This window comes from Apteryx rowi, unplaced genomic scaffold (assembly GCF_003343035.1).
Source record: "Apteryx rowi isolate R43461 unplaced genomic scaffold, aptRow1 scaffold_496, whole genome shotgun sequence".
Classification (NCBI taxonomy): Eukaryota; Metazoa; Chordata; class Aves; order Apterygiformes; family Apterygidae; genus Apteryx; species Apteryx rowi.
In genome coordinates this window covers 452,212-461,701 of record NW_020450756.1, presented here as the reverse complement: position 1 = coordinate 461,701, position 9,490 = coordinate 452,212, and positions in this window count along the sequence as shown.

The following is a 9,490-nucleotide window of genomic DNA, read 5'->3' as shown; positions in this document are numbered from 1 at the left end:
GGGGTTTTGCTTGTCTTTAATGAATATAATATATATATAAGAAGATATCCAAGTAGCAATAATTGTAATTTCCTAACTGTGTGGTACAGCAAGCAGGGATAGGGCACTGGAAATCTGCTCTCTTGAGTGCTGTATCGATGCTTTCCCACTGACAGGCTGTATGACCTTTGACAACTGACTCCCCCCTCAGCTTCTATGTTGTTAATTTACTGTGAAGATTCAGAAAATATGAAGAACCTATTTTTTCCAGTCAGTATCCAGCAGCTGTGAAATTTAGATTAAAGTATCTTCTGTGATTCTTGGACGGGGAAGGAAACCAAATGGTTGAAGGCAGCAAGGCAGAGGTTTCTATGCCTGCAGACAGGTCCACAGTGGCTGGTAGCCAGAAAGAGAAAAAAAAAACATTGCACACAAATGTATCTGCACATAAAGATATCTCCTCAGAAGAATAATATCTTCTTCCAGGTAAAATGGAGTATAACATAACTCCACTGAAGATGATGGTGTTAATGCAAGAACAGAGCCCAGATTGACCCATGAGGAACAGAGATCTTTCCCTTTTTTGCCTGTGGAAGCTGGCATTTACAGGAAGACACAGGGAGGAAAGAGAAACTATGTTAAGGAAAAAGGAAGGAAGTTATAGGAGTAGGAGGCTGCCGTGGTGATGACCAACCTTCCACTGCCTTAAGTTCTGATGTGTATTACATTGCATATTCTGAATTTAGTTAAGGTGCTGGAGTGCTGCACTGATAATGCTTCACAGTTTTGTCTTCTCCCTTTGTCTGAGGCACAGCTAATTAAAATAGGCATTAATTAATATGTGCTTTGGGGTCCCTGAACTTTAGGTGATTAAAGTATTATAAATAATATATTATAACTTATAGCATGGGGATATCTATGAAAGAGTTTAAATTAATATCACTGACTATAAAACGTGAGTAGTCTTGAATTGCCCTGCATGGTAGGAAACACAGCAGTTTAAAGTGACCACCTTCATCTCCATGTCTATCCTGGAAGAGGTCAGTTTAGCTATCAGTCCTTAGACTCCCTTCTCAAGCCAGCCAGGAAGTCATTTGTGGTAGAAACTGTCCATCTTTGATCTCACTTCCTTTTTCTGATGTAAAGACTCTGTCTTGTAGTCAGATGTTTGACAGGCTATTGCTGGTTTTATATCTGCTCTAGATAAGCTGTAAGTTTTGAGCAAGGCATTTTTTATGGCTTTGTGCTTTTGGTTCTCTAATTATCCCACAACACCTAAGTCCTGTTATAGTGGATGATGCACAGGAGATAATTAAATGTCAAAAACATTTTTACTGTCTTCACAATGGCCCTTGTAACTTTTGTCTTTGCATCCATTGCTGTCTTTTTATGATAGTTATGATGAAACGTGCACTATCAGCAGACTAGACCTCTTAGTCTAGAGTACTTTATTTTGGAAGATAAATCCAGTGGGCAGTAAATGTGGTAGTGATCATTAATAAAATCTATTAGTACTTGCAAAAGCCTCTTGACTATACGCAAAAGTCAAGGCTACCTCAATGCTAAATAGGGAAGGTCAAACCAGATATCACTTTTAATGATCAGCACAATGGTGCCACCCTCACAACCCCCTCAGTGTCRTCTTCACACCAGAGAAGAGGAGGGTTATCTCTCTGCTAGGGGTGTTCTCTTTCAGACAAATTATTTAAATCAGACAGTCCTTTAGCTTTCAGGGAGGGAGTTAAAGATCTGCTTTTAAAATGACTCTCTGTTCCAGTCCTCCCATCTTCCTGCCTCCCCCCCGCTCCAGAGTGAAAAACTTCTGTTAGAAAGGACTCAAATCAAAATACCCCAGCTACTGAGAATTTCAGAATCTGTATCTAGATGTCTAGACTGCTGTTGGGTGCTGATTTCTCCTTACGATCACCATGGCAGCAATACTTAACTCATTCTGGTTAAAAAAAAAAAAAAAAAAAAAAAGCTCTTTAGACATTTCATCTATGAAGCACCACACCAAAAAAAAAAAAGGAGGTAAATTTTGTAATTTATTACATGACAACACAAAATTGGAAGCCCACAATCAGTGGGAAGTAAAAGCTTTCAGAAATAAAGCTGCAAGGTGAAAAGTTAAAATTGCTGGTTGTCACATCTATCCCGCTGCTTTTATCTGTAACTGATCTGCTCCTTGTATAAAAGTGTGGCTTTATGAGCATTCACTGGGGGTCTTCAGAAGCATAAAGCCTTGGGGCTCCCAGGTTAACAACTGGTATTACTTACTACTAATGTACAGATTTGTAAGAATCTAAGGCCGCATACCAGTTGCTAGGTTTTATCTGAGGTGCATGTAAAAATCCAGTTTCTTCCCTCGTGTGATGTCACTGGCTTCAGCACTGAGTGTTACTCTAAGGCAAGGGGTCAGAGGCTATTGCAGCAAAATGGGCCTTCACACAGGCTTCAAGTGGGAAAAGGGAGCTGCTTCTTTCATTTAGCCTCCTCCCTAAACCCACAGTCATTCCATATCTTGCAGGAATGAAGGAATACAATGGTTAATCACTTGTATATAAAGGATAAGGAACAAAGATAAACCTTTCTGGACTTCTTTCTAGCATTGTCTATCTGTGTTTTTCTGCGTCTGAAACGCAGCCTGTCACTGTATTGCTTTTCCTGAGCCCTTCTTCAATGCTGTGTTCACAGAAGCATGTGTCCTCTGGCAGGTCTGAGACAGCTGTAGGTACCATCTCCCAGCTGGTAACCCAGCAGGTTGACCCAACCTACAGGCCATCTTCCACAAAGCACATCTAGGGTTTGCAAGCAGACACCTCTGTGTTTTCTCCTCTGATGTCCTTCATGCTGAGGGACTACACTCTGCAAATATCTACCATCTACTTCACCATCAAGCTTCAAACTGTTTTCCTGTATAGTTGAATTTGGTAAGTTATTCATAGAATACTTGGCAATATCGACAGCCAGTGGGCTGACACCATAACTTCTCTAGTTAATACTGTCTCATTCCTTATTCTCCTTTCTCTCCATTTCAGTGTGTTGCCTCTTGTCCTAAGCATCCAGTGCAAACTCTGTGGGACTAAAGTTGTCAAGTAGTTATCCTACATATTACCACTGCTTAGTGCATGTGCTTAGATCTTCTGAATATGATGGCAATACACATAATAAGAAAGAACAACTCCTTTGGAAAACTTCCTTGCACAAATTGCTGCTCTGATCTTATTCAACTGCTATTTATTTATCTATTGATATGTAAGATATAGCAGGATCCAGCTGCAGCCCACGCTTGAAGGTGTTGTGCAATCTGTCAGAGGAATAAACACCACCATGCCTGTGCGAGAGATGGAGGTTTTGTCCATATCAAGACACTGGATCATTCAGTAAATTTGGGTGACTTACTGGGGATTAAGCAGAAGGTATGATATGTGGTTCAATGAAAATGACATCTCGATGGTTAGAAGTATTTGAAAAATACAAGGAGTAAAGCAAATTATTAGAAAAGGAAAGAAAACAAACCAGCATCATTCTGCCACTGTATAAGTTCATGGTTCATCCACACCTTAACATTAACTGCATGCAATTCTGCCTTTCCTCTCAAAAGGATAAAGGAGACCTGGAAAAGTTTCAGGGAAAAGTAACAAACATGATTAAAGATATGGAAGGATTTTCACATGAAAAATAATCCAGGACCCAAGATCCCGAAGGAGAAATATGGTAGAAGTCTACTAAATCATGAGTGAGATGAGAGATAGTGCATACGAGATTTACAAGAACATGGGGGCATCAAATTAAGCTATCAGGAACCAGTTTCAAAACAAGCAAAAAATAGTTCTTCCAACAACAAATAGATGACTTGCGTACTCCTTCCCTAAGGATATGGTAGATACTAAAAGTTTACACACGTGACTGAAGTTCATGAAAATAAATCCATTGAGCATTACTAAATGCATAAAGCCCACATTCAGATCAGTAAGATCCTGAGCTATAAAGCATTGGAGGCAGAGGGAGTATTAGCAAGTTTCATATATGAGTGCCCTGTTCTTACTCTTCCATAAGCATTAACTTACAGCAGAGATTTTGTTTTCTGATGAGACACCAGAACAATTGATTGCCAAAAGTCCCAGGAGCAAAAATTGTGTTCAGAGATCTCTTGATGTCAATTCCATGAAAGCAGGGTGAGGTAGTGGCCTCCCTGATTTACTGGGGTGGACAGACCTTTGGTCTAACCTACTGTGGCCATTCTTAAGTTGTTTTTCTATAAGTCTAAAATGGGAATCAAAATCAGAGTGTTTAACTCTGTTTTCTTACCCTTTTACTGTTTTTCTTATAGCAAGGACAGTTCAGTTACACACACATGCACACACATGCACAGTATTCAAACCGTGGCACCCTAGGTGAAAAAAAAAAAGAAAAAAGCTTGAGCTTTACCCCCACATCCCATTGACAGCGGAGGTTCTCTGAAGAGATATGGGTTAGAGAAGGTCAGTGGATGTCTTGAACTGCGATGTTGTCTTGGAGAGGTGTCATTTCAACCAGAAAAGGGTTAAACAGGCTCCAGTGCATCTTTTGCAATGAATTCTGTGATGGTTCCCCATGATTTATTCAGTGGCACAGTGTGAGAGATACCACTGTACATTTTAGGTATTTTGTCCAGTGCATTTTCTACCAGTAGAAATTAATAGAATCATTTTCTGCCTTTGAAATACCAGATGCCATATTGATCTTTCTCTTATAAATGCTGTTATTATGGATTTTGATGCCTCCTTGCTTGTAACAAGACACAGGGATTTGCTGTAGAATATGTTCCTGTATATGTTTTGTAAATGACTGTAATTTTGAGCATATTTTTTTCTTTTTTTACTTAGGTCTGAGTTAGAAAAACAGAATTTACCAGAGGAAGGATTTTTGAACATTTGAACTCCAGAGAAGATTTTTATTCAATAGTTAATTTCACCTTTCCTTTACCTGAAATCTTTTATGTGGAACCATGAAGGTAATCTATCTGTCTGCCTACTACAACAGCTAGGTGAGCTAATTTTAACTCACTATGGCCTCTTAAGGAGGAATACAAATCCCCATTTACTGCATACTTGTATTTCCTTTATTGCAATTTTTTGTTGTTTGTACAGATATAATGTTTCATAAATTTCCCAGACCTTCACCTTCTCCTAGCTCTATAATCAGTATTCCCCTAGTTGGAGGTAAAGAGTTCTCTGAGAGGAATGACAGATGACTGCAGTAATACTATTTTACACCTAAATCTTCAAAGATTATTTAAACACTTATTCTCCTATTGAAGTTGACAGGACTTTGGTGCCTGGTGGATCTTAGCCTTTCTACACCAGAGTTTTTGCAAAAACTGAAGCTTTATAGCTCACCCCCAGCTCCCTCACAAGGGTCGTTCTCAGCATCACATTTCTCTGCTGTATCATAAGCATCCACAAACTCCAGGCAGTACTGTTTGCCAGGTGCTACCTTTCACACACAGTCTAGACTACTGTGAGTGTCCATTTGAAAACTTCTGCTTATTCTTTCTTGCTTTCTGTCAGACATGCATAATGGTAAACTTTTTCCAGCTCTGGCTTCTCATCTGACTGACCATAATAAAATACAGAGTTCTAAATTCATGTAGCATCCAAAACTTCTCTGCTGTTCCAACTCAACTGTAATTGCCATCACTGGACAGGCCTAAAGCTCAGCATATGCTGAACCATAAAAATTTTTAGAGTACTCTGATCACTGCTTGGAGTCTTTAATTTAGTTTACAGCCAGTTCACTTGAATTAAAATAGGACCACAAACTCAAATCTGGATTTACTCAGAGACACTTTACACAGATGGCACATCCAGACTGTGTAAATGCACAATTCTGATTAATCTAAGTTGTTTTATTTGATCTAAATAGAAAGTCCACCCAGCAAATATTTTTTGTTACTGTTGTTTTTCACTACAACCTAACAGCTTTGCAGAAGAACTAGCGGCAGCTGTAGCAACTGAAGACTGTGCTTCTGAATGATTCCCATAAGGAATGTACAGAGCCTGTATTTCTTTGTTTTCCATTTCCTTTTTCTCATTTTCGCTCCAACAGCTGTTTTTGAGAACCTTCTGTTATCTGTTCATTTCATTTCTCACTACCGAATGCATGATGCCCTCAAAGCACCCCAAATTTGAGGTTTTCCACCCAAAGAACCTTTGACCCTGGGGAATGAGAGAAGTATTAAATGGTATTCAAGAGATCCAGTTCAGTCTCTTTGTTCCAGCAACGCCACTTTGAAAGGGCTGTCTCCACAGTAGCTGCAAAAGTGACATACTTTGCCTCTTTCTCCCCTCCTTCCACGTGGTTGCCTTGGGGGCAGGCAGTGGACGATGTGTGCGACTGTGCTATGAAAGCAGTGCTCTGATGTGCTAGTCTTGCTAGGGCACGTGTTCTGGAGGGCATTTCCCTGCTGTATTGGAGAACGTGCTTTCAGGGTCACCCCCTGCACATGGACATGTTCAGTTTTGAGAAAGTTTAAGCTTTAAGGCTGCCCTTTCGCCGACACTGTAGCCACAGGCTCTGTGACCTTGAACTGGTTAGTTACTATTTCTGTGCCTCTGTTCTACTTCTTTTGCAGTTAGCTGCAAGAATAAAGTCATTGAAGTATATGAAGTGATCATATACTGTACTTCAACAGTCTGAACTTCAAAAAATACCTTGTATGTTATTCCTTCCTTATGTGAACACTTCTGCTCTCCAAGAGGGCTGGGTAACAGAACGGTGTATGTACAGACTGAATGGGAGCATAGTCTTTGATGTGCTTACAAACTGAAATGGACTCATTTGTGCTCTTTTGGAGTCAGAAGGACTTTGCACAAGGATTTCACTGAATTAAAAAATAATCAAATATATGGAGGATAGAGCAGGATGATTCGTTGGTATCTGATTTCGTCAGGGTATGTCTGCATATGTCCTTTTCTACTGAGCAAATGCAATGAAAACAGGAGATCTGTGCTGAGGAGACAGGTACCAGACACATCCAGTGCGTACAGTTTCTTACTAACTTTGCCCCTTCTCCAATCTGATGCAGTGAGGGCTAGTTCAAAAGCAGATACTGTAGACAGGTTAGTAAATGCCTGTGCCTGAGCACATGACTTAGTACAGTACAGTCACAGTTACAGCCTAGCATGTTTAAGCAGCAACTAAGCTAGAGCTAATGTGTGCCTTGCTGGTAGGATACAGAGTGCAGCACTTGTGTGGTTTAATAATTTGGTATAATTTTTTAGGTTCTGTAATTTTCTGTGTTCCCACAAAGTTCAGCATAGCTGGTGCCGATGGAAATGCAGGGATGTGAGATAATGGTGTTAGAAGCTGCTGCACTAAATTTGGTAGCACATATCCACACAGATTTGCTATAACGTTACTGGCAAGTCACTATGTAAGCAAAAATTATTGGTGGGGGTGCTGTTCTTAAATATATCAGTACATGCTTATGAGACATAGCTGTGCAACTTCAGTGAGAGAAGTGACTTGGAACATGTAGACAGCAGACGCCACCTTGGTGAGACATTTACAGCTGATATGCATTTGGCAGTCCTAATCACACTTTCCAGAGTGGTGAATGAAGCAGAGCTTAGAGAATGGAATAAGCTCTTTTTTTTTCATCTTGTCTTTTTCCCTTCCATGTGAATTTGCGCAACAAAAGACTGCAGTCCCAAGTTTTGGAATGGATCCAGCTATCAAAGTTCAATGGTGTAGTGGCAACTAACTACTTTAATTCAGTTTGAAGTTAGAGTAATTTAGCAAGAAGGGAATGTTTTGCAAAGAGCTATTCAATCCCACACATACATTAGACAGCAAATGGGATGTACATTATTATTATAACATTTCAAATTTCTGTCAGTTGTGCTGTGGGAACAATTTTTTCATACAGAGTATTTAATTCTGGAAGCAATAGTCAGTGCTTAGTACTAGAAGGAAGTAGCAGTGGACAAAACCACCTCCAGACTGGCAAATTTAGAACTTCTATAAATCCATCATCAGCTCCATTATTCACCATGTTTCAATTAAATACCACAGACAATCCTGACAGGAGCTTAACGATGAATATGGAAATCGGTTCCTGGGGAGGTGGAGTTTAAATGCTTTATTTGCACCTCTGATCCTGAGACTAGCTAGGAGGAGCTATGTGGCTAGTGCTGCTCAGGACTGACAACACCTCTGAGGCTCTTTTTTATATTTCAGTGGGGCATATCAAGCACACTGTGCCTGCCCCTATTTTCCGGTGCCTACTGGACACTACCTGTGAACCTGCAGAGGATTTTCGCACACATCAGCAGATGCCCGTTCCATCCCAGCTTTTCAGAAATCTTATTTTCGTTGTTGATTTTGCCCCACACTTTCTATATAACAGCAGAGAAGCTAGTAAGTGGCAGCACTTTCTGACATAAAATGGCTGTAATAGCTGCTTAGCTCTCAAGGAAGCAATATTCAGCAGTGTGTCTCCAGCCCTTGGAGTCATTCATCTGCAGGTCACTGTATCAGTGACAGGTATCACTAGAGGAGATTTCTGTATCAGCCTGTGGGTATAGTCACATGCTTGTCCTCAGTGTTATTTCATTAAATTAATTAATTCAGTTTTAATAACTAAATACCTAACTCCACTTTGAAAATTGGTATTTGGAAAGCTGTGGAAAGAATGTGTTAAGTGTGTGCAAGCAAGAAGTGGGTGCTGTTACATAAGCATGTTTCTGTGGGAGAAGGACTGCTTGAGTCACGGCTGAATAAGAAATGAAAAAAAATTATAGCCTGTCATAATGATAGTGACAGTCTCCTTGTTCGTTGTCACCCCACAGGAACAGGGAGGCAAAGGAGTCAGAACTGTGTGGGTTGCAGTGTCTCCAGTGGAGAACGAGAACATGTGGCAGCGGGCATGTGCTGGTGGCTTCACAGTGAGGACAGAGACCAGCCATACAGACTACAGCCCAAGGGAGAGCAGCCCTGCCTGATGACATAGAGTCTGTGTCATCAGCCTTTCTCCCAAACTGATACCAATCCCAAGGTGAAAGTGATGGTTTTGCAGGATTTCTTTTTGTGGTGAGTGATAGCTAAAGTGCTGTGCCAACTCCCCCTTCCTTTTCTTTGATTTAGGAAAAAGGGTTTTTTTGTTTAAGAATTAATGCCTGGCTCAGTTTTAGTTTTGTCTGTGGAGATGAGCTTCCTCCGGGCTACACAAACTGCTGGATAATGAACTGCAACCCCCTCACAGCATAAACCAGCTCTGCCTAAAGAGGGATTTCTTGCACAGGGTCAGGCTTGCTTAGTACTGATGCTGGAGAACCACAAGCACAAAAATTTTGTTTTGACCTAATCCTCCACCTTTGTGGCTCCTGAAATAGCCATGGTCTTGATTGATTGTGCATTTTATGCACATTTGTTGTGCAGCTGGAAAGCAAGCAACTGATCTTTTGACTTTCAGAGTTTCTCTGGAGTTTGACTCAGAACTTGGACAGTTTTTCCAGAAGTACAGTGG